This window comes from Phyllobates terribilis, unplaced genomic scaffold (genome assembly GCF_046119375.1).
Source record: "Phyllobates terribilis strain yellow unplaced genomic scaffold, ASM4611937v1 Scaffold_11__3_contigs__length_659146591, whole genome shotgun sequence".
NCBI lineage: Eukaryota > Metazoa > Chordata > Amphibia > Anura > Dendrobatidae > Phyllobates > Phyllobates terribilis.
The window spans coordinates 37376985-37398741 of record NW_027362771.1 but is presented as its reverse complement, the minus strand read 5'-3'; the positions used below and the strand labels follow the sequence as shown (position 1 = coordinate 37398741).

Sequence of the window (21757 nt, the reverse complement as noted above, 5' to 3'; positions counted from 1 at the left end):
ACGACTGAGGATCTCCCTGCAGTAGAGAGATCACAATTCCAACTCACTGTTCCTCATTTCCAGAGGAATAGGGACAAAGTTTAAAATACAGTTTGCAGGCATTCTTGAATACAAAAAACTTGTCCCGACCATCAGAAAACCTGTCCGGGAGGGCACCCTTTGGTTCAGGCAGGGCAGGCCTACCTGCAGAGACCCCCACATTGATGATCTGTAGCCGCTGATGCTGCTGCTGAACCTCATCGCGGAGGTCATTCACCTCCAGAGACAGTCTGTGCAGCCGCTCTGTGAGCTCTGCAACTGAACCCATACCAAGGGAGAAAAGTAAAAAAAAAGGTCCACGCCCAAAAGCATACAGAGAAAAAAAAACAAAGTGTCAGGTTTTTTTTTTTTTCCTTTTCAAAATGTGCTCGGCCGGCGATAATGTCACGCAAGGTGTGGGAAAGACTTAGTGCAACACAGAGGGAAGAGGGAAAGGGAGCCCAGACTCTAGGGACAGGTGTAAGTGGAGACCTCCTAGTCTGGTCTAGTGTCACCCTGTCTCAACTATCGACCGTATATTGGCTCTTCACCAATCGCTGCACGCGTACCTCGCCCTGTCTTTCCCTAGCGTTAGACTCAGGCTAGGGAAGGGAGGAGATCAACACTAGTTGATCCCCACTGAACACTAAAGACAACAAGGGAGGACAAATAGGGGAAATAGCTTAGCTTTAGACGACTCCAGACAAATGTGCGCACGACCTCAAGCACCAGAGAGGAAGCAGTACTGCTCTTGCTAAAGCCTTCACAAGGAGTAAATGAATATTGCCGGCACCTCCCTCTGATACACAGCAGATATATATTCCAGACCAGGGAGTTAATTAGCCAAAGGAAGGTAGCCACTGGGTCCTAGAGACAGCCTCTAAGAAGATGTCTGTAATGCTAAACGTAGAGATCTCCTGCAACCAACTGCAGGGCGACTGTCTGTCACTTCTGACAGGTAGCAAATTAGTGACAGGTAGCAAATTAGTGATCAGTTTATATGAGAAAGGGTAGGCAATAAGTGATCAGTGTATATCGGAGAGGGTAGCCAATTAGTAATCAGCGTATATCTGAGAGAGTAGCTGATAAGTGATCAGCATACCTTAGTGAGGCTAGACAATAAGTGATCAGCGTTTCTCAGAGCAGCTAAGAATTAAGTGATCAGGGCGTCTCAAAGAGAGTAGCCAGTAAGTGTATCTCAGAGCGGCTAGGTAATAAGAAATCAGCGTATCTCAGGGAGGCTAGCCAATTAGTGATCAGCGTATCTCAAAGTATGTCAAAGAAGATACTGTAGCTAATAAGCGATCAGCGTTTCTCAGAGCATCTAGGCAATACAGTGGAATGTAAAAATTTGGGCACCCCTGATCAAACTTACTGTTATTGTGAACAGTAATTGTGTATTTTAGGAAAAAAAAATTACAAAAAGGAAAATGGGCCGATGCAAACGTTTGGGCACCCTTGGAGATTTGTGTGCTCAGATAAGGTCTGAAAGCTTGGTTAAAGTTATTTAGTCTGTTAGGGTTATGGCTTGTTCACTATCATCATTAGGAAAGGTCAGGTGATGCAAATTTCCCAGCTTTATAACAACCCAGCCTTCTCTAACCTTGTGCCAAAAAACAGCAGCCATGGGGTCTTCTAAGCAGCTGCCTAGCACTCTGAAAATAAAAATGGTGGAGGCCCACAAAGCAGGAGAAGGCTATAAAAAGAGAGCAAAGCGTATTGAAGTTGCCCTTTCCTCAGTTAGAAATGTATTTAAGAAATAGCAGTTAACAGGGACAGTGGAGGTCAAGATAAGGTCTGGAAGACCAAGCTAAATTTCAGTGAGAGCTGCTCGTAAGATTGCTATAGAGGTAAATCAGAACTCCTGCTTGACTGCAAAAGACCTTCGGAAAGATTTAGTAGACTCTGGAGTTGTGGTACATTGTTTTACTTGTCAGAGACACCTGCACAAATATGGCCGTCATGGAAGAGTCATTAGAAGAAAACTTCACCATAAAATTCAACATCAAAAGTGTGCAAAAGAACATCTAAAGAAGCCTGATGCATTTTGGAAACAAGTCCTGTGGACTAATGAGGATAAAATAGAACTCTTTGGCCACAATGATCAAAGGTATGTGTGGAGAAAAACGGCACAGAATTTCAGGAAAAGAACATCTTGCCAACCATTAAGCATGGGGGTGGAACAATCATGCTTTGCGGTTGTGTTGCAGCCAATGGAACGGGAAACATTTCACGGGTAGAAGGAAGAATGGATTCAATGAAATTTCAACAAATTCTTGATGCAAACATAACACAACCTGTAAAAAAGCCGAAGTTGAAAAGAGGATGGCTTCTACAAATGGCTAATGATACTAAACATATGTTAAAATCCACAATAGACTACTTCAAAAGGCTCAAGCTGAAGGTTTTACAATGGCCCTCACAGTCCCCTGTTCTGAACATCATTGAAAATCTGTGGCTAGACCTCAAGATAGCAGTGCATGCAAGACGACCCAAGAATCTCACTGAACTGGAAGAATTTTCCAAGGAAGAATGGATGAAAATTCCTCAAACAAGAACTGATAGACTGTTGTCTGGCTACAAAAAAGCATTTACAAGCTGTGATACTTTCAAAAGGGGGTGCTACTGGGTAATAACAATAGAATAACCAAAGACAAGCAAAATACCCAAGTAACTAGAAGTAAATGGGTAAATCGCACAGTGCAAAAATAATGATAAATAATAAAGGGTATTTAGTTAACATAATTTTGATCAAAATAATGTAAAAGGTATCCCGCAACGTCACGGCAACCCTTATGGGACAGTCCTAACTCTAATATTAAAACCTTACCATTTGTCAAGTGACGTACATATGGATAAGGGCAGAGAGACTGACCCCCTAGTAGAAGCATAGAACTGAGGCAGAATGAGCCTTTCAGCTCAGACCAAGGGCGGCCACACCCTTATATGTACTAAAGCAAAATGAACTACAAAGAAAAAACCTAGAAGTCTGAACTGAAACATAAATTGATGTGCATGCAAAATGTAAATGCATGTTCACACAAGGCCACTAGACAAAGAAAAACCAAAGACAAGCAAAATACCCAAGTAACTAGAAGTAAATGGGTAAATCGCACAGTGCAAAAATAATGATAAATAATAAAGGGTATTTAGTTAACATAATTTTGATCAAAATAATGTAAAAGGTATTCCGCCACGTCACGGCAACCCTTATGGGACAGTCCTAACTCTAATATTAAAACCTTACCATTTGTCAAGTGACGTACATATGGATAAGGGCAGAGAGACTGACCCCCTAGTAGAAGCATAGACCTGAGGCAGAATGAGCCTTTCAGCTCAGACCAAGGGCGGCCACACCCTTATATGTACTAAAGCACACTGAACTACAAAGAAAAAAACCTAGAAGTCTGAACTGAAACATAAATTGATGTGCATGCAAAATCTAAATGCATGTTCACACAAGGCCATGTCAAAACACACAATAGACTACTTCAAAAGGCTCAAGCTGAAGGTTTTACAATGGTCCTCACAGTCCCCTGATCTGAACATCATTGAAAATCTGTGGCTAGACCTCAAGATAGCAGTGCATGCAAGACGACCCAAGAATCTCACAGAACTGGAAAAATTTTCCAAGGAAGAATGGATGAAAATTCCTCAAACAAGTACTGAAAGACTGTTGTCTGGCTACAAAAAAGCGTTTTCAAGCTGTGATACTTTCAAAAGGGGGTGCTACTGGGTAATAACCATGCAGGATGCCCAAACTTTTGCAATGGCCCATTTTCCTTTTTGTAATTTTTAAAATGAAAAAAATGACAATATATATATTTTTTGTTTAAAATACAAAGGAAATGTGTAAGTTTTAAATTACAGTATTTGCTGCGGTTTTGATGCTGCGTATTTATGCAGCGTCAAAAACACAGCGGCCAGATGTTACAGCATAATGGATGGGATTTCTAGATATTCTATGTCCACTGTGTGTCTATGTGCACCTGCGGATCACCTGTGGAAACTGATATGCGGCCTTTCAGCATGTTAATTTCTATTTCGAGTATGCATGCGGATTTTCCCCATAGACTTGCATTAATGAGGAAAATCCACATGTGTAAAAAACGTAAAATGCGTGTCCGCAAATTTGCATAATAGGTGTGGAAATGGTGCGGAAATTCTGCAGCATCAAAACTGCCGCAAATCCTGAACGTGTGAATGTATGCTTATAGATCATATTATCTTCAACTTGCTTAACTGTTCACAATAACCGTAATTTTGACCAGGGGTGCCCAAACTTTTACATGTCACTGTAAGTGACCAGCATATCTGAGAGAGGGTAGCCAGTAAGTGATAAGTGTATCTAAGAGTAGCTAGGCAATAAGTGATCAGTGTATCTCAGAGAGGATAGCCAATAAGTGATCAGCATATCTCAGTGAGGATAGCCAATAAGTGATCAGCGTATCTCAGTGAGGATAGCCAATAAGTGATCAGCGTATCTCAGTGAGGATAGCCAATAAGTGATCAGTATATCTCAGTGAGGATAGCCAATAAGTGATCAGCGTATCTCAGTGAGGATAGCCAATAAGTGATCAGTGTATCTCAGTGAGGATAGCCAATAAGTGATCAGCGTATCTCAGTGAGGATAGCCAATAAGTGATCAGCATATCTCAGTGAACATAGCCAATAAGTGATCAGTGTATCTCAGTGAGGATAGCCAATAAGTGATCAGCGGATCTCAGGGGATAGCCAATAAGTGATCAGCGTATCTCAGTGAGGATAGCCAATAAGTGATCAGCGTATCTCAGTGAAGATAGCCAATAAGTGATCAGTGTATCTCAGTGAGGATAGCCAATAAGTGATCAGCGGATCTCAGGGGATAGCCAATAAGTGATCAGCGTATCTCAGTGAGGATAGCCAATAAGTGATCAGTGTATGTCAGTGAGGGTAGCCAATAATTGACCAGTGTATCTCAGTGAGGATAGCCAATAATTGATCAGTGTATCTCAGTGAGGATACCCAATAAGTGATCAGCGGATCTCAGGGGATAGCCAATAAGTGATCAGCGGATCTCAGGGGATAGCCAATAAGTGATCAGCGTATCTCAGTGAGAATGGCCAATAAGTGATCAGCGTATCTCAGTGAGGATAGCCAATAAATGATCAGAGTATCTCAGTGAGGATAGCCAATAAGTGATCAGTGTATGCGGTTTTCAATGTGATCATTCAATCTCCATGTAACGACAACTTCCATTGTTCTGTCCAGTGGATCGCCAATTGGGCTTAGGAGGGAAAGATGAATTATCTTTAGGGGTAGACAGGATCATGCTTTGTATGTGTGCTCCTTCCTCATCCCTCTGTTGACCTGATGGACATTTGTCTTTATTCAATCCTATTAACTATGTGACCATCACACAGGCTTTTACGTGCAGCCATGACAATGGCCCCTATTACTTTATTACTGTCATCTATGTATAATGTCATGTACAAGGTAGATGGAAGCTGGACATGTGTCTAAGGGCTCATTCACACGTCAATGATGTTTCATCGGTGTTTGTAACAAAACCAGGAGTGCGATATACACAGAGCCGGTGTCCAGCTATCGATCATAGTTTTCTCTGTATATCGCACGCCCGGTTTCGGTACAAGCACTGATGTCTGAATGCGCCCTAACATGTTATGCACTGGGGGGAGACGCTCCATGAGGCGGCGGCTTTACATCCAATGGCCCCCAGCACACAGCAGCGACACGTACGTGCTCATCTCCAGAGGCAGCGTGAGCCCCTGCACGACCTGCACTGGAGGGGGCGGGCCCGGATGACACGTGACTAGGGCGGGCTCCAGACTAGGAGGAATCCCCTGTACAATGTACACAGCCTGCCATAGTATACACCGCCCCTCGGGCTGAGAGGACGGAGCTGCCTGTCACTGTGGGACCTGTGTATCCTGCGGTAAGCGGGGAGTGTGATGGGGACAGTGCGCGGAACAGGAGGGGCACAAACTTGTAGTAACGTGTACTCCTCTCCAGGGTCACCGTGGGAATGTGCACAGTGGGACGGGGGCACTTTATTGTGGTGTAGACGCACTGTACATGCTGGCTGTGTCATGGCACAACTTATTACATAGGACTTGGAATGCTGTTCATGGGCTTTTCTGCCCCATAACATCTCATGTGTACAACCTGACGCAGCTTATGAGGGGTCCACAGGGTGTGATCTGCTGAGGACACCGCCGGGTCCTGCGGAGGTGGTGCTGTGGGGTCCCGCGGAGGTGGTGCTGTGGGGTCCAGCACCGTACATATCGGATTCTCGTTATTTATAGCGCCCTGTCTTTATTACATATCGTCCTCTCTTGTTAGATATAAACTAAATTGACTGCCGATGGAGCATGGGAAAGCTTTTTTTCTGATGGAGGAACTGATGGACTCGTCTTCTGGTGAGATGCTGCTCCATCAGCAGTAATTTTATATCTAACAGAGAGTACTCTATGTAATAGAGAGGGCACTGTGAATAACAAAAATAATGAGAATACTCAAAGTAAGGGACGGTGCTGTAGATGGCAAGAGATGATACTATGTAATAATGGACGGCTCTCCACATAACAGAGGACGCTACATAATAAAGGACAGCACCATACATAAATAGAAAGGATGTTATGTAATAAGGGACATAATACATAATAAAAGAGGAAATTATGTAAATAATGGCGGCGGAATGTATAACAAGAACGTACACTCTATACCAGGGGTCTCAAACTCAGCTGGGCATATGGGCCGCACACGGAAAAACATTTAATTTGGGGGCCGCATTATTTGCATGACAAAGTGACATTTTTAGTGATCCCATTTTATTTTCTATACACCTTTTGAACTGGTCCTCATCTTGCAGACATGGTCTCCCCTCCAGGTCCCCCATATTGCAGACATGGTCTCCCCTCCAGGTCCCCCATATTGCAGACATGGTCTCCCCTCCAGGTCCCAGATATTGCAGACATGGTCTCCCATCCAGGTCCCCCATATTGCAGACATGGTCCCTCATATTGCAGACATGGTCCCCCATCCAGGTGCCCCATATTGCAGACATGGTCCCCCATCCAGGTCCCCCATATTGCAGACATGGTCCCCCATATTGCAGACATGGTCCCCCATCCAGGTCCCCCATATTGCAGACATGGTCCCCCTTCCAGGTCCCCTATATTGCAGACATGGTCCCCCATCCTGGGCCTTATGTTGCAGATATGTCCCCGTGCCCCCCCCCCCATACAGCGCTCAGGGTCCCCCCGTCCCCCCCCCCATACAGCGCTCAGGGTCCCCCCCCCCCATACAGCGCTCAGGGTCCCCCCCCCCATACAGCGCTCAGGGTCCCCCCCCCCATACAGCGCTCAGGGTCCCCCCCCCTATACAGCGCTCAGGGCCCCCCCCCCCCATACAGCGCTCAGGGCCCCCCCCCCCATACAGCGCTCAGGGCCCCCCCCCGTACTGCGCTCAGGGTCCCCCCCCCCGTACTGCGCTCAGGGTCCCCCCCCCATACTGCGCTCAGGGTCCCCCCCCCCATACTGCGCTCAGGGTCCCCCCCCCCATACTGCGCTCAGGGTCCCCCCCCCATACTGCGCTCAGGGTCCCCCCCCATACTGCGCTCAGGGTCCCCCCCCATACTGCGCTCAGGGTCCCCCCCATACTGCGCTCAGGGTCCCCCCCCATACTGCGCTCAGGGTCCCCCCCCCCCCCCCGTACTGCGCTCAGGGTCCCCCCCCCCCCCCCCCGTACTGCGCTCAGGGTCCCCCCCCGTACTGCGCTCAGGGTCCCCCCCCCCGTACTGCGCTCAGGGTCCCCCCCCCGTACTGCGCTCAGGGTCCCCACCCCCCGTACTGCGCTCAGGGTCCCCCCCCCCGTACTGCGCTCAGGGTCCCCCCCCCCCGTACTGCGCTCAGGGTCCCCCCCCCCCATACTGCGCTCAGGGTCCCCCCCCCCATACTGCGCTCAGGGTCCCCCCCCCCATACTGCGCTCAGGGTCCCCCCCCCCATACTGCGCTCAGGGTCCCCCCCCCATACTGCGCTCAGGGTCCCCCCCCCATACTGCGCTCAGGGTCCCCCCCCCATACTGCGCTCAGGGTCCCTCCCCCATACTGCGCTCAGGGTCCCTCCCCCATACTGCGCTCAGGGTCCCTCCCCCATACTGCGCTCAGGGTCCCTCCCCCATACTGCGCTCAGGGTCCCTCCCCCATACTGCGCTCAGGGTCCCTCCCCCATACTGCGCTCAGGGTCCCTCCCCCATACTGCGCTCAGGGTCCCTCCCCCATACTGCGCTCAGGGTCCCTCCCCCATACTGCGCTCAGGGTCCCTCCCCCATACTGCGCTCAGGGTCCCCCCCCCCCCCGTACTGCGCTCAGGGTCCCCCCCCCCCCCCGTACTGCGCTCAGGGTCCCCCCCCCCCCCGTACTGCGCTCAGGGTCCCCCCCCCCCGTACTGCGCTCAGGGTCCCCCCCCCCCCGTACTGCGCTCAGGGTCCCCCCCCCCCGTACTGCGCTCAGGGTCCCCCCCCCGTACTGCGCTCAGGGTCCCCCCCCCGTACTGCGCTCAGGGTCCCCCCCCCCCCGTACTGCGCTCAGGGTCCCCCCCCCCGTACTGCGCTCAGGGTCCCCCCCCCCGTACTGCGCTCAGGGTCCCCCCCCCCGTACTGCGCTCAGGGTCCCCCCCCCCCGTACTGCGCTCAGGGTCCCCCCCCCCGTACTGCGCTCAGGGTCCCCCCCCCCGTACTGCGCTCAGGGTCCCCCCCCCCGTACTGCGCTCAGGGTCCCCCCCCCCGTACTGCGCTCAGGGTCCCCCCCCCCGTACTGCGCTCAGGGTCCCCCCCCTGTACTGCGCTCAGGGTCCCCCCCCCGTACTGCGCTCAGGGTCCCCCCCCCGTACTGCGCTCAGGGTCCCCCCCCCGTACTGCGCTCAGGGTCCCCCCCCCGTACTGCGCTCAGGGTCCCCCCCCCCCCGTACTGCGCTCAGGGTCCCCCCCCCCGTACTGCGCTCAGGGTCCCCCCCCCCCGTACTGCGCTCAGGGTCCCCCCCCCCCGTACTGCGCTCAGGGTCCCCCCCCCGTACTGCGCTCAGGGTCCCCCCCCCCGTACTGCGCTCAGGGTCCCCCCCCCCCGTACTGCGCTCAGGGTCCCCCCCCCCGTACTGCGCTCAGGGTCCCCCCCCCCCCGTACTGCGCTCAGGGTCCCCCCCCCCCCCGTACTGCGCTCAGGGTCCCCCCCCCCCCGTACTGCGCTCAGGGTCCCCCCCCCCCGTACTGCGCTCAGGGTCCCCCCCCCCGTACTGCGCTCAGGGTCCCCCCCCCGTACTGCGCTCAGGGTCCCCCCCCGTACTGCGCTCAGGGTCCCCCCCCCTCCCCCCCCCCGTACAGCGCTCAGGGTCCCCGTCCCCCCATACTGTGCACAGTGCCCCCCCCCCCCCCCTATACTGAGCACAGGTCCCCTGTGCTGTATTTCACTTGACAAGAGAAAAAAAAAGTTCCCTCGGCGTCTTTTCTGCAGCTGCGTCCCGCAGGCACAGACCCCGTAACTATCGCGGCTCTCTCCAGCAGCCGCCGACATCAGCGCTGTAATGCAGTGTATTGCCATGCAGAGACCGGCTCTCTGCACGGCAATACCAGTGTCAGCCGCCAGCCTATCAGAGGCCAGCATCTGACATCTGCGCATGGCAGTGACGTCATACGCCGCTGCGCTGGGACGCAGATATCAGCTGCTGGCCGCCGATAGGCCGGCGGCTGGCACTGGTATTGCTGTGCAGAGAGCCGGTCTCTGCATGGCAATACACTGCACTACAGCGCTGATGTCGGCGGCTGCTGGAGAGAGCCGCGATAGTTACGGGGTCTGTGCCTGTGGGCCACAAGAAGCAGCCGGAGGGGCCGCATGCGGGCCGCGTGTTTGAGACCCCTGCTCTATACTAAGGGATGGCGCTATATGTAACAATAAAGTACATTATATACTAAGGGACGGCACTATATATAACAAGAAAGTACATTATATACTAACAGACTGTACTATACATAATAAGACTACATTCCTGTATCCATGTGAAGTCTCAGTGTGCTGCCCCGATTTTTTTTTTTTTTTTCTTTTCTTGGACAGCACATAGACCCATTGAGCATTTCTTATTCTGATCCTCAAAATCAGATGTTAGTGTTTTGAGTATGTGTGGTGTCCGTTTCCACACGTACCGGAGACACACACACACACACACACACACACACACACACACACACACACACACACACACACACACACACACACACACAGACCCATTCCTTGCACATGTCAGTGTATTTCCACGGACCATGTCCGTGGGCAAAACACGCTGTCATGTCCGTTGTTTTCTCGCAGGCCGCAAAATGTGCCACACTGATGACACACGGATGGCGATCAGCGCGAGCATGGGATAATGTTGACAGTAGCATTCTGCTCCCGCTGTGTCCTGGTGTAAAAATGAGAATAAAATAAAAAAATTCCTTATACTCACCTGTCTGGAGATGTCCCCCGCAGTAACCCACCTGACAGCTCCTGAATTCCTGCTACTGAATTTTATTATCCTTAAGGATACTGTGTCCTTTCTATCCCTACTGTTGAGCGAGTATGTTCTGTCCGAGTATGCTCTGGCCGAGCTCCGAGTATTTACAGCTGCTCGGTGATGTTGAATCGCTCCCGTGTGCATGATTTGCGACTGTTTGACAGCTTTATTACATGTGAGGAATGTCTATTTCTTACACATTCCTCACATGTAATAAATACTCGGAGCTCGGCCCGAGCATACTCGGAACAGAACATACTCGCTCAACACTAATCCCTACTAAACTTCTGTCCTGAGCAGTCTGTACACTGATGAAGGTCTTGTGAACCGAAATGTCTGTATTGCAATTAAGTATATAAAAATTCCTTCTTTTTGAATGAAAATGATCTTGCTGCGGAATGCACGGTTCTTCTTCTTGAACCATGGAAGGAAGTGCTGTTTGAGAAACTCAACATACATTATGGAGTTCATCTTTACCCCTTCAGGGATCCTAAAAGGGCCGACAATCTCTCTCTCCATGATTCTAGCCCAAAACATTACTCCACCTCCTCCTTGTTAGCGCCGTAGCCGTGTTTGCATGGGGTGTCCATCACCCAGCCATCCTCCAGCCATCCTCCACTCCATCCATCTGGACCATCGAGATCATTTCATGCATGATAATGCCCCGTCTCATGCTGCTCATAACACATCTGCATCTCTGGCTGCTATGGGCATAAAAGGGGACAAACTTATGGTGTGGCCCCCATGTTCCCCTGACCACAACCCCATTGAGAACCTCTGGAGCATCATCAAAAGGAGTGTCTATGATGGCGGGAGGCAGTTCACATCTAAGCAACAGCTCTGGGAGGGTATTCTGTCCTCATGCAAAACAATTGAAGCAGAAACCATCCAAAACCTGACAAATTCAATGGGCGAGAGAGTTCAGAAGCTCCTTTCGAACAAGGGGTCCTATGTGCAAATGTAACATCACCTAGAATAAAGTTTTGAGTTGAAAACTGTTTGATTTCAGTTTGTAATAACCTGCTAATGCTTATAATTTCAAAAATGACCATTTTTTTGTTCTTTATTATAATGAAAAGGTTAAAAACTCTGCTGTGCATAATAATTTGGAACATGCATTTTGAGTGCAGTTTGAGTTTTTTATTTTTTTAAAAATATACTGTTTGTACAAAAACCTTTCAATTGTACTCTAATAGTTATTTGACTGGAAAATTACAATGACTGCAATTCATATAGGTAATTTGGGAAAATCTGAGAAAATATTATTTGCATAATAATTTGGAACACAGTGTAGTATAACGCGCAGCCCGCAGTCCTCCCTATAGTAGTATGACCACCGTGTACTCACCTTCCCTCTGCTCCCCTGCCGCGCCGCGTCCTCTTCTGAAGCCAACAGCTGACTTAAGCGTGCAAGTGACCGGAGCGCTTGACATCACTGCCATGCGCCCCCGTTCACGTGCACGCCAACGTCATCTGCTGGCCTCTGATTGGCTGGCAATGAGTATTGCTGTGCACGGACCGGATGGGTCTGTGCGCTGAAATACACTTCAGCTAAATGTGTGTTCGAGGATGCACCTCCAGCTGAAGTATTTGCTGGCATCAGCAGGCCCCTCACCCGCCAGGCCCAGGCGGTCGCAACAGCGACAGCGGTAGTTTTTGTCCCTGCCGACGGTCAGTGGGTCCTCCTTACCCGTTCCTACAGGGTCCCGGCACTTGCCTGGGTGTGCCATGTAGTGACATTTTTTTTTTGTTTAGCACAGGCTTGTTTATAGAAAAAAAACTACCTGAGAAACACAGCAAAAAAAGCACAAAAATATTTTGACATTTTATAGCTTTTTTTTTTTTCCTAGCAAAAAAGAAAACCAAGTCAAAAATTGTGTGAAGGAAGCTTATGTAAATGGAAATAATATGTTAGCTTGTTAAATGACAGCAGAAACCTCTTTAGGCTAACTATTATTAAGGCTGGGGCTACACTGCGACTTTGGTTTCATCACTCTGCCAAAGTTCACTAGGTGTCGTTGTTAAATCGCAGCACAATACAAGTGAACGAGGTCGCATTGTGACCACAACAATCAAGTCACGAGAAGTCTACCCGCATCGGATTTTTTATGATTTGCTTATCATAGTTGAAATTCCTGAGGGTCGTAATCAACCCCATTCACCTGTATTGCGCTACAATGTAGCAGTGACACCTAGCGAACTTTGGTCATGTAGCCTTAGCCTAATGTGTATGACTGCTTTCAATGTTAGAAGTTTTAAGTCGGTGTAAGGTTATTTATACGTTTATTTCTCGGAGGCAGCAGAAGAATGACTCTGATACTTTAGGATATCTGTTCACATAGCCATCATTTGGCCAAGAGCTATCAGTGGCTCATCCAAGGAATGTGCATGTTGTTTCAGTGGAGTGAGAATGGGGGGGATAAGTAGCTGCTGGGCCCCTCTGGCCTGCTAAATTCTGGGAGAAACAAAAGGAAAAATCCATCTTGTCAATTGCTGTTTTAGGGTATGTCCACGCAACATCTTTTAGATGCTGCCGCTTCTGCTGAGGTTTTTCTAAGCAGCCGACAGTCCTTTTCTAAAGCAGCTTTGCTGAACTTTTTACCGTTATTTTTTTGCAGCTTTTTTTCCCTATTAAACTATACCTAGCAGGCGGCTCCCTAGCAGAAGCGCCCATTAGATAAACATGCTACTACTTTTAATTGCTTCATGGTTTCCAAACCTTGAAGGGGTTTAAATAAGTAAGTAAAAACTGAACATGTGCCCAGCAATGTCGTTTTGACACTGGCGCACTTTAAATTTATTTTTTGCAGCTATTTATCTGCCCGAAAAAGACGCCGTGTGCACATACCATTAGATCTCGCCCACAATACGGACACATAATGAAACAGGATGTATCAGTATTCCTTCTGTATCTCCATTCATTGCTATTATTATTTCAGATAAAGCAAAAATGAATCAATTTTAGCCCAATACAACCTAATAGCAGGGAATGCAAAACCAAATGCAAAAACCGATCTGAAGCAGATTACTAATGGATCTGTATTTTAAGCATTAAATAGACATTGATGGATATATTCTTTCTGTAAAATTAATGTAGCACATGATGTGCATTTGAAAAAATTGAGCTATATAACTAGCCCTTTTGGTTTACATTAGCATTGTATTCCAATCCTGAGTATTGCATAAAATACAGTATACAAATATGCCTGTCTGAAAGAGGCCTTAGCTAAAGTAGCACTTAAAGGGGTTGTCCACTACTTCGATACTGGTTACCTATCCTTTGTATAGGAGATCAATATCAGGTCAATGGGGGTCTGACACTTCAATTGAATAGGAGCTAAGCTACAGTTCTTAGCAACAACCAATAATCAGTGTACAGAGCAGATGAATGCTACACTGTTCACATCCAACCACTGGGTGACGTACCCTCATCGATCTGATATTAATGACCTATCCAAAGTATTGGTCATCAGTATCAAATTTAGTGGAAGATGCCTTTTAACTGAAGGTCTTGCAAATGTCATCATTAGGAATGTACTGACCCTTCTGTCCAACATCTTCTGGGCACTGTCAGGCTGCCTCCATAAACTCTAGATCACTTGCTGTTCCTGTGGTTGGCCCTCACTTTTTTGGTGCTAATGTGTTGGATGGACTGGTCATGTTATTTCTCTTATACATCAGCCACAGATCACATGTAGAGTAGGCAATGTTTACTTGTTCCGTTTTGGCCAATATGTTTACAAATATGCTAAAATGAAAATAATATACTCTGTAACTTATGGTACCACCATATGCCAAAAAAAAGTATCTCCAAAGGATTTACAGCTGGCTGCTGCTGAGCAATCATGTTATCGGGCACTACAATCCAGCTGTGTGTAATACCCATAATATTATTACGTACTGGGGGAGATTTTTTTTTTTTTAAATAATATAGTAATGTATATCAATTTAGATTGCAAAAATGGTGCAAATGGCACATGCTGAATAACTTGCTACTTTTAGTCATGTCAGTTTGCAGTTTATGTACAGATTGCTAATGACTAGGGGATCTAGGACTGAAGATCCGGCATAAGAAATAGGTGATCTAATACTGTCATTATTGTGCTGTTATCAAAGAATTGATGAAAGGTTTATAACCACGAGCTGGAGCATCTGCTTAGGGGTTCAGTCTGTAGTCTTAGTGCCTGTCTTCTGAACATTGCTACATGTCTGCAAAGGGGAATTTGGTTTCTCATTTGATCAAAGTCGCTTCTTCTTCCAAAAGGAACAAGGCTGATAATAAACTTATATTACAGACCTGCTCAAGATGCAGTTCCCGCATATCATGTTTAAAGAGAATGTTACATGACAGTGGGAGCTAAGTTTGCCAGCACCGCATGCAGATGGCTCATGTAAACCCTTTCCACGCCAAGGAGGGATATGTGAGAACTCCCACTGGCTGTTTGAGTCTGTCCAGCTGGAAAGAGCACTCACAGGAGCCCCTGAACCAGCAGTGATCACGTGAACAGTTTGCATGCATCTATTCTTTTACCTTCCCCCAAAATATCCAGATGAGTGGGTAGTTGTGCACCACTCGTTCCCTTTTAGCTGGGTATTTACTTGTGTTTTAGTTCTTTACTATTTTCTTAGTATCTCCATCCTGGTAGTGAAGTACTACTTATCAATTCAGAAAATTATTCGCATGAGAAAATGACAGTGCTGATCAGTACATGACCAGGTGCTGAGATGCCTATTTTTTTTGTGAAACGAAAGTGCAGAAGCACTTGGCTGAGGTCTGTGCTTCCTAGACTCTGTATTTACAAAATGGGGAGAACCCCCAAAAGAGACCCCTATCTAACAAGCCATAAAACGTAGCTTTTATTTCATATTTGATTAAAAACGCCTAGGGGGTATATAAAAAAAACAACCCAAACAAAACAAAAAAAAACTTTGTCCCTAATCTGCCTTTAGTATTTTATAGTGGTATTTCATATTTCTACATACAATTAGCGGCACCCGGGTGCCTTCATTCAACCAAACTGTACTCACCGCACAAGTCCCCCAACATGTTTCACCACATGTGCGGCGTCATCAGGGGATGGGAAACTGGCAAAGATTTGTGGAGTTTTGGGGTTCTCCCTATCTTGTAAATACATTATCAATATACCCCTCCCAGGCCATTGTTTTCCTCACAGTTTTTTGTATACTTCTAGACTCTGCTCAGCTCAAGTGCCCTTAGAGAGTGGGCGGAGTGGTCTGCGGACAAATAGTAAGGCCACGTGCACACGGTCAGTATTTTACCTCAGTATTTGGAAGCCAAAACCAGGTGAGGAACAATCAGGGGAAAAGTATAATAGAAACACGTCATCACTTCTGTATTATCACCCACTCCTGGTTTTGGCTTACAAATACTGAGGTAAATTACTGACCAAATACTAAATGTGTGCACATGGCCTAATTCGGAGTCTGCTAACTCTTGAAGCACTTTGTCAATCAGAGTTGAAGTGGCACACTAGGCTGAACTTCGCTGCCCTTTTTTCAGTGATCGGTTGGGGTCTCACCTCCTGGTTCCTCACTCATGAAAATGTCAATCTTTATGAAATGGCTTGCTATTAAACCTTAAATCCATAGCCTGTCCTGATCCTGTGGAGACGTTGGCTCTTTCCTTGCGGTATAAAACATCACCTTTGAAATATTAAACTCATTTGTTCAGTCATGAGAATGGCATTTAAATCAGTTCTAGCACTGTGGAGATAAATCTTGCAGGGTTGGAGGGGACGCCTTAGTCTCTTTGCTTTGTTCTGTATATTTGAAAACTTTTTCTATTTCTTCGGCTGTAATTATTAGCAGAGATAAATCGCTCTTGGCTGGGAAATAGATGATGCAGGCAGTTTGGTTCACAGATGGTAATTCTGGAGCTAGAAGCGTAAATGTTACAAACAAGACTTCCAGCTTGATTTATATACAGCAAACAGCCTTTCTACACTGATTCAGAATGTAACATGGTAGCGCTCAAGGACCTCAGGATCCTTTATCGCTTTGGAATGATGAATAAATAGTAAAGTGGTCTTTATGTTTGTAAATTGCACAAATGTATGGGAGAGGCTGTACAGTGGTGCACAGGGTCCCCTGCAGCCGTTATCTTGCCCCTGTGTCATGAATTAGTTTATATATTTAGGCTATGTTCCCACGATGCAGAAATGCTGCAGATTTTTTCCGCTTCTACCTGGCGGGAAAAACACGTTTGTCAAGCGTTTTTGCATGCATTTCTGCATGCGGGTTATCAAGCTCTTTTCCAAGCTCTTTTAGCATCACTTGGAAAAGTGCTTGACAACTTGTTCACACTATATAAATCCATGCAACTGGAAAAAAGAATAAGAATGGTAAAAAAGAAAAAATAAAGATTATACTCACCTTCCGATGTCCTCCCGGTGTTTTCTCTGCTGCGTCCGGTGTCTTGGGCGGCTCGCCTTGGTGTGAAGGACCTGCGGTGACGTCATTGAGTCATGTGGCAGGTCCTTCACAACACCGCGACCCATACAGCAGACCAGACGGAGGGGAGAAAACACCGGGAGGACATCAGAAGGTAAGTATAATCTTTATTTTTTATAATTCTTTTTTTTACAGTTTCTATGGTACCCAGGTCTGGATGAGAGTCTCCTCTCCTCCAGACCTGGGTACCATCCGCACATTGAACCGTGTGATATCCGCTTGTGCAGATGCAATGATGCGGATGTCACGCTTTCCAATGCAAGTCAATGGCGGCGACTACTCTGCGTGTCCGCAAAATTAATGGACATGCTGGGTATTTTTCTGCAATGATAATCCGCAGCGGAAATTTCCGCAGCATTTGCACAGCACATGCGGATTATCATTGGGGACCATGGGGCACGTATTACCAAGCATTTTTTAAGCGTTTTCGCTGCAGAAATTTCGTGGCAAAAACGCTTCAAAAACGCAGAGTGGGCACGCAGTTTTAGAAAGTGCTTGACAACTTAGTCACACTATATAAATCCATGCAAACGGCATGGATTTATATAATGTGACCGAAAGAATGGTAAAAAATAAAAAAATAAATCTATACTTGCCTTCTGATGGCCCCCGGAGTCTTTATTCGATGCTTCTCGGCTTGCTGGCAGCTCGCGGTAGACTAAAGGACCTGCCGACGTCAGCGGTCGCGTGACCCGGCACATGACTAAATGACGTCACGGCAGGTCCTTTTCAGACCATCGCGAGTTGCCGGCAAGCCAGGACGCATCGGATAAAGACACCGGGGGCCATCAGAAGCTGTGATATAATCGGCCCGATTCTCTCAGGTAGGGAATCTACGGCCGTCTGACTGTAGCCTCAGGAATATTCACAAGGGGTGGATACCTTGTGTAATTTCAGTCTTGATTTGGTGAAAATTCAGCAGTAGAATTTGTAGGATAGATTTATAATCTTCAGCATGTCGATTTACAATGCAGGAATTCTCCAGTTAGGGGATGTGTGTTTTTAGCACTTAAAAAATGCTAAAAATAATGAACTTTTGAGCTTCTTTTAACTGCTTCAGCTTTTGAAAGCTGTAAAGCGGTTAAAAGAGGTGACCTGGCCATTCAGGCGGCTTGTGATTTGAAGCTGGTCACTATGTTGTACATTGAAGTAAAGAAAATAAAATAAAATTGCCAGCAGCAAAGCAAAGAGGGACAATGTTGAGAGTAGTATTCTGCTCCCACTGTTTCCTAGTGTAAAATAAGACTTAAAATAAAAAAAAATCCTTATACTCACCTGTTCGAAGGTGAAATAAGTGTCCCACCCTGACCGCACATGCTGAGGAGCAGGGCAGAATGACCCGCTGCAGCGAGCAGGCCTCTGAACTGCTCTGAGGTCACTGAGCTGTGTCCTGTCACTCCGTGCGCTCAGCGCAGGTCAGGGGCCTGCGCTGAGATGGATGGATTACAGCGTGGGACAGTATGTCAGACAGGTGAGTATTATAGTTGTTTTTTTTTACAGGGAAAAATGGCTTCTGGGAATTAATTGTAAAGGTGAGTATAATGTTTTTTATTTTATTCTTATTTTACACTTGCTGGACACAGCGGGGGTAGAATACAACTGTCATCATTGTCCCCTGATGGCGCTGATCTCAGCGCCAGCAGGGGACAATGAAGACAGATGCCTGCAGCACCCGGTGCTTGGGAACAGCGCGATCTGTGCTGCTGATTCCCAGGCGCCGGTATGTGTCACACGGATGAGAAACGGATGTCATCAGTGTGTCATCAGTGTGCACATGTGTGGTACGATTTGCGGCCCATGCTGCAGGTAAAAAACGGACATGTCAGCGTGTTTTGCCCACGGACACACAGTCCTTGCAAACACACTGACATGTGCACAGATCCATTCTGAATGGGTTTGTGTGTGTCAGTGTCTCCTGTATGTGTGGAAATGGACACCACACGTACTGCAAACATGGATGTGTGAAAGAGCCCTTACCCCTACTATCTTTAAGAGGTTCTATAGTAGAACCACTTGTAGGGATAAAGTGATGTGAAAGCCCGGGCTCTCACATCCCCACCTCCTCACATTTGGCGCTACATACCCGTCTTTCTACATAAGTAGCTGTGTTTCTTTTTAAAGAAGCGTCATGATTTTATGCATCTTTACTATCAGCAGTTTTTCAACATTGCCACATTGACTTGACATCCGTTAATGGCAGCTACAGATGATTCTACTCACTCACTGGCTGCACAGATAAAGGCCATGAGTTTCTCTCTGCAGTCATGTTTTATGTCAGTGCTGTCTAAGTATTTACATGAGCAGGGATCCTGGGCCTCCCTAACAATCCATAACACAAATGGTCCCATAGGAGCTAGAAACTATTCTTCTGTCATTAAATTGCAGAAAAATAATGCATGAGACTAAGTTTACACTAAGTTTATTTCTGTATGCGATAGAAAAACAAAAAATAAGATATAGCATTTTGTTGCCATAAACTTGCATTGTACAAGAAAAAAGATCTAGAATATAAGACCATCTCCGTTTGTCCTGTTGGGAAAAAAAAAAACACCTGATCCTGAGGGTATGTTCCCACAATCCATAGCCGCCTATGGCCCCGAAGCTGGTGAATAGCTGCGCGGCTTCTGCCTTCAATATGGAAATGAGCAGTCCCCCCCCCCCCCCCCCCTCACATGTGGACTTTCCTCATAGATATAAAGTCTATGGGTAAAGTCCACACGCGGACCCGCAAGAGAAATTGACATGCTGCGGGTCTGAAAGGGTCAACTGCGGGTCATTTGCAGGTGCACATAGACGCATAGTGGATAAGGGATTTCAAGAAATCCAATCCACTATGCTGTAACATATGACCGCTGTGGGTTTGATGCTGCATAGACACGTAGCAGCTCCGGATCGTGTGCACATACCCTGAAAGTAACATGTTAAATGGGCACTTGTAACCACTATGGGAACTCCACTGAAAAGTAGTAGTAGCAGCAACTGCTGCTGGACTTCCTCCATACACATGAACGCTTGGCTCAGCTGAGTGTGTGTTTTCTATCCCGGGCTCCTCTAGATACTAGATTAAAGGGAATGTGTCACCCCCTTAGAGATATAAGACCTCTAATATGGGCATACAGGTGATAGAAAGGTAAATCTATACCTACCTGTATGCCTCATATTAGAGGTCTTGTTGCTGTGAAATGTCATTTTATTCAATCAAGTATCTGATGCTTGCAAGCCTTGGGCCCTGAAGAAATCCCCACCTCCTGTGGTAATTATGTTTCCCCCATCCCCTGCATGTCACAGTGCCTGGATTTGGCCGTGGCAACTGCACATCACAGGGCACTGTGACATGCAGGGGAAGGGGGGAAACATAATTACCACAGGAGGTGGGGATTTCTTCAGGGCCCTGGGCCTGCAAGCATCAGATACTTGATTGAATAAAAAGACATTTCTCAGCAACAAGACCTCTAATATGAGGCATACAGATAGGTATAGATTTACATTTCTATACCCTGTATGCCCATATTAGAGGTCAGATAAGTGCCAGGGAGTGACAGATTCCCTTTAAGCAATCACCTTTCCTTCTGCAGCAAAACGTATAATAAAATGCCAATGTTTTACATTACTAAGTGGCAGCAATAGCTTTAAAGCACTATAGAATATCAAACTTTCCAAGTCTTTTCAAGTACACTGCATGAATGTTAAAATCAGCAGGGTGCCCTGTGTAGTGTGCTGCAGGAATACCCAGATCTCATGGACATCTGTGTTCCACAACCAATATGCAGCGGATAACCAGGGTGGAATATAAACTAGTTGGCTCACTTAATAAGTGAAATCAAGTTCATTGCAGAATCATCAAATTCCAGTTCATGAAGCCAAATATTTATTCATGTAATCATGCTGTAGCAGATAAGATACTGAAAATGTGGTGTTTTTTTTTATTTATTTTTTATATTTTATGTGATTGCTTTAAGATATGCGAGACTCGAATTTCTATTTGTGATACATACAAAAGCGTACAAGAAAGAGATCCTTGTGTATGGCCAAACTGCTGCACAATAAGCAGGTAAAATTAAATCGGTAGATTCGTCTTCAAAGTGTCCCAGACCCTGTTGTTCCACATGACAATACCAGGCCGCATGTTGCTTGTGCTACCATTAGCAGCCTGCATGGCCTAAGGCTGTGTGCCCACGAAGCTTTTTTGGTGCGCATTTTCAGCGCGTAAACGCTCCAGAAACGCATTGCATACCTTATCCCATGACTTCCTATGACATTCTGCAAGTTCTGTGCACATGGTCAGGATTTTTTCTGCGCAGATTTTACTCGCAGAAAAACTACGGACATGACCAATTCTTGTGCGTTTCTGCATGCTTATTTGCCTACACAATGCATTGCAAAAACGCGTCAAACGCATGTAAAAACTGCACGCGTTTTTGTGCCATGGAGATGCAGAAATGCTCAGGAAAATTTCTGCTTAATTTCTGCATCGTGGGCACTAAGCCTAAATGTGCTACCATGGCCTGCAAGGTCTCTGAACTTGTCTCCCACCTGGAACTTAATTTTTCAGTAATTGCAAAGAGCTGCCAGCAGCGGATCTTGTTGATGTTCTTGCTCAAGAGCATTCAGTGTGGCTGGACAGCCATTAATAACGTCATTAATATCATGCTGAGGTGTGATGTATTTCTGCTTGTGGAGCTCAAATTGATACTGAGTAAGTCGAGATGTTTAGAAAATTTGTTGC

General features: G+C 46.8%; 1 protein-coding gene across 5 annotated transcripts in view; it reads left to right on the top strand.

Moving 5' to 3' along the window:
- The first annotated feature begins 5803 nt into the window (after positions 1-5803).
- Positions 5804-21757, top strand: part of P4HA2 (prolyl 4-hydroxylase subunit alpha 2) — a 170515-nt gene continuing 154561 nt past the window's right edge. For all 5 annotated transcript variants that reach the window (XM_073651199.1, XM_073651200.1, XM_073651198.1 and 2 more), the window contains exon 1: positions 5804-5953. The gene's annotated coding sequence lies outside the window, so the exon portion shown is untranslated. The remainder of the gene's footprint in view (positions 5954-21757) is intronic.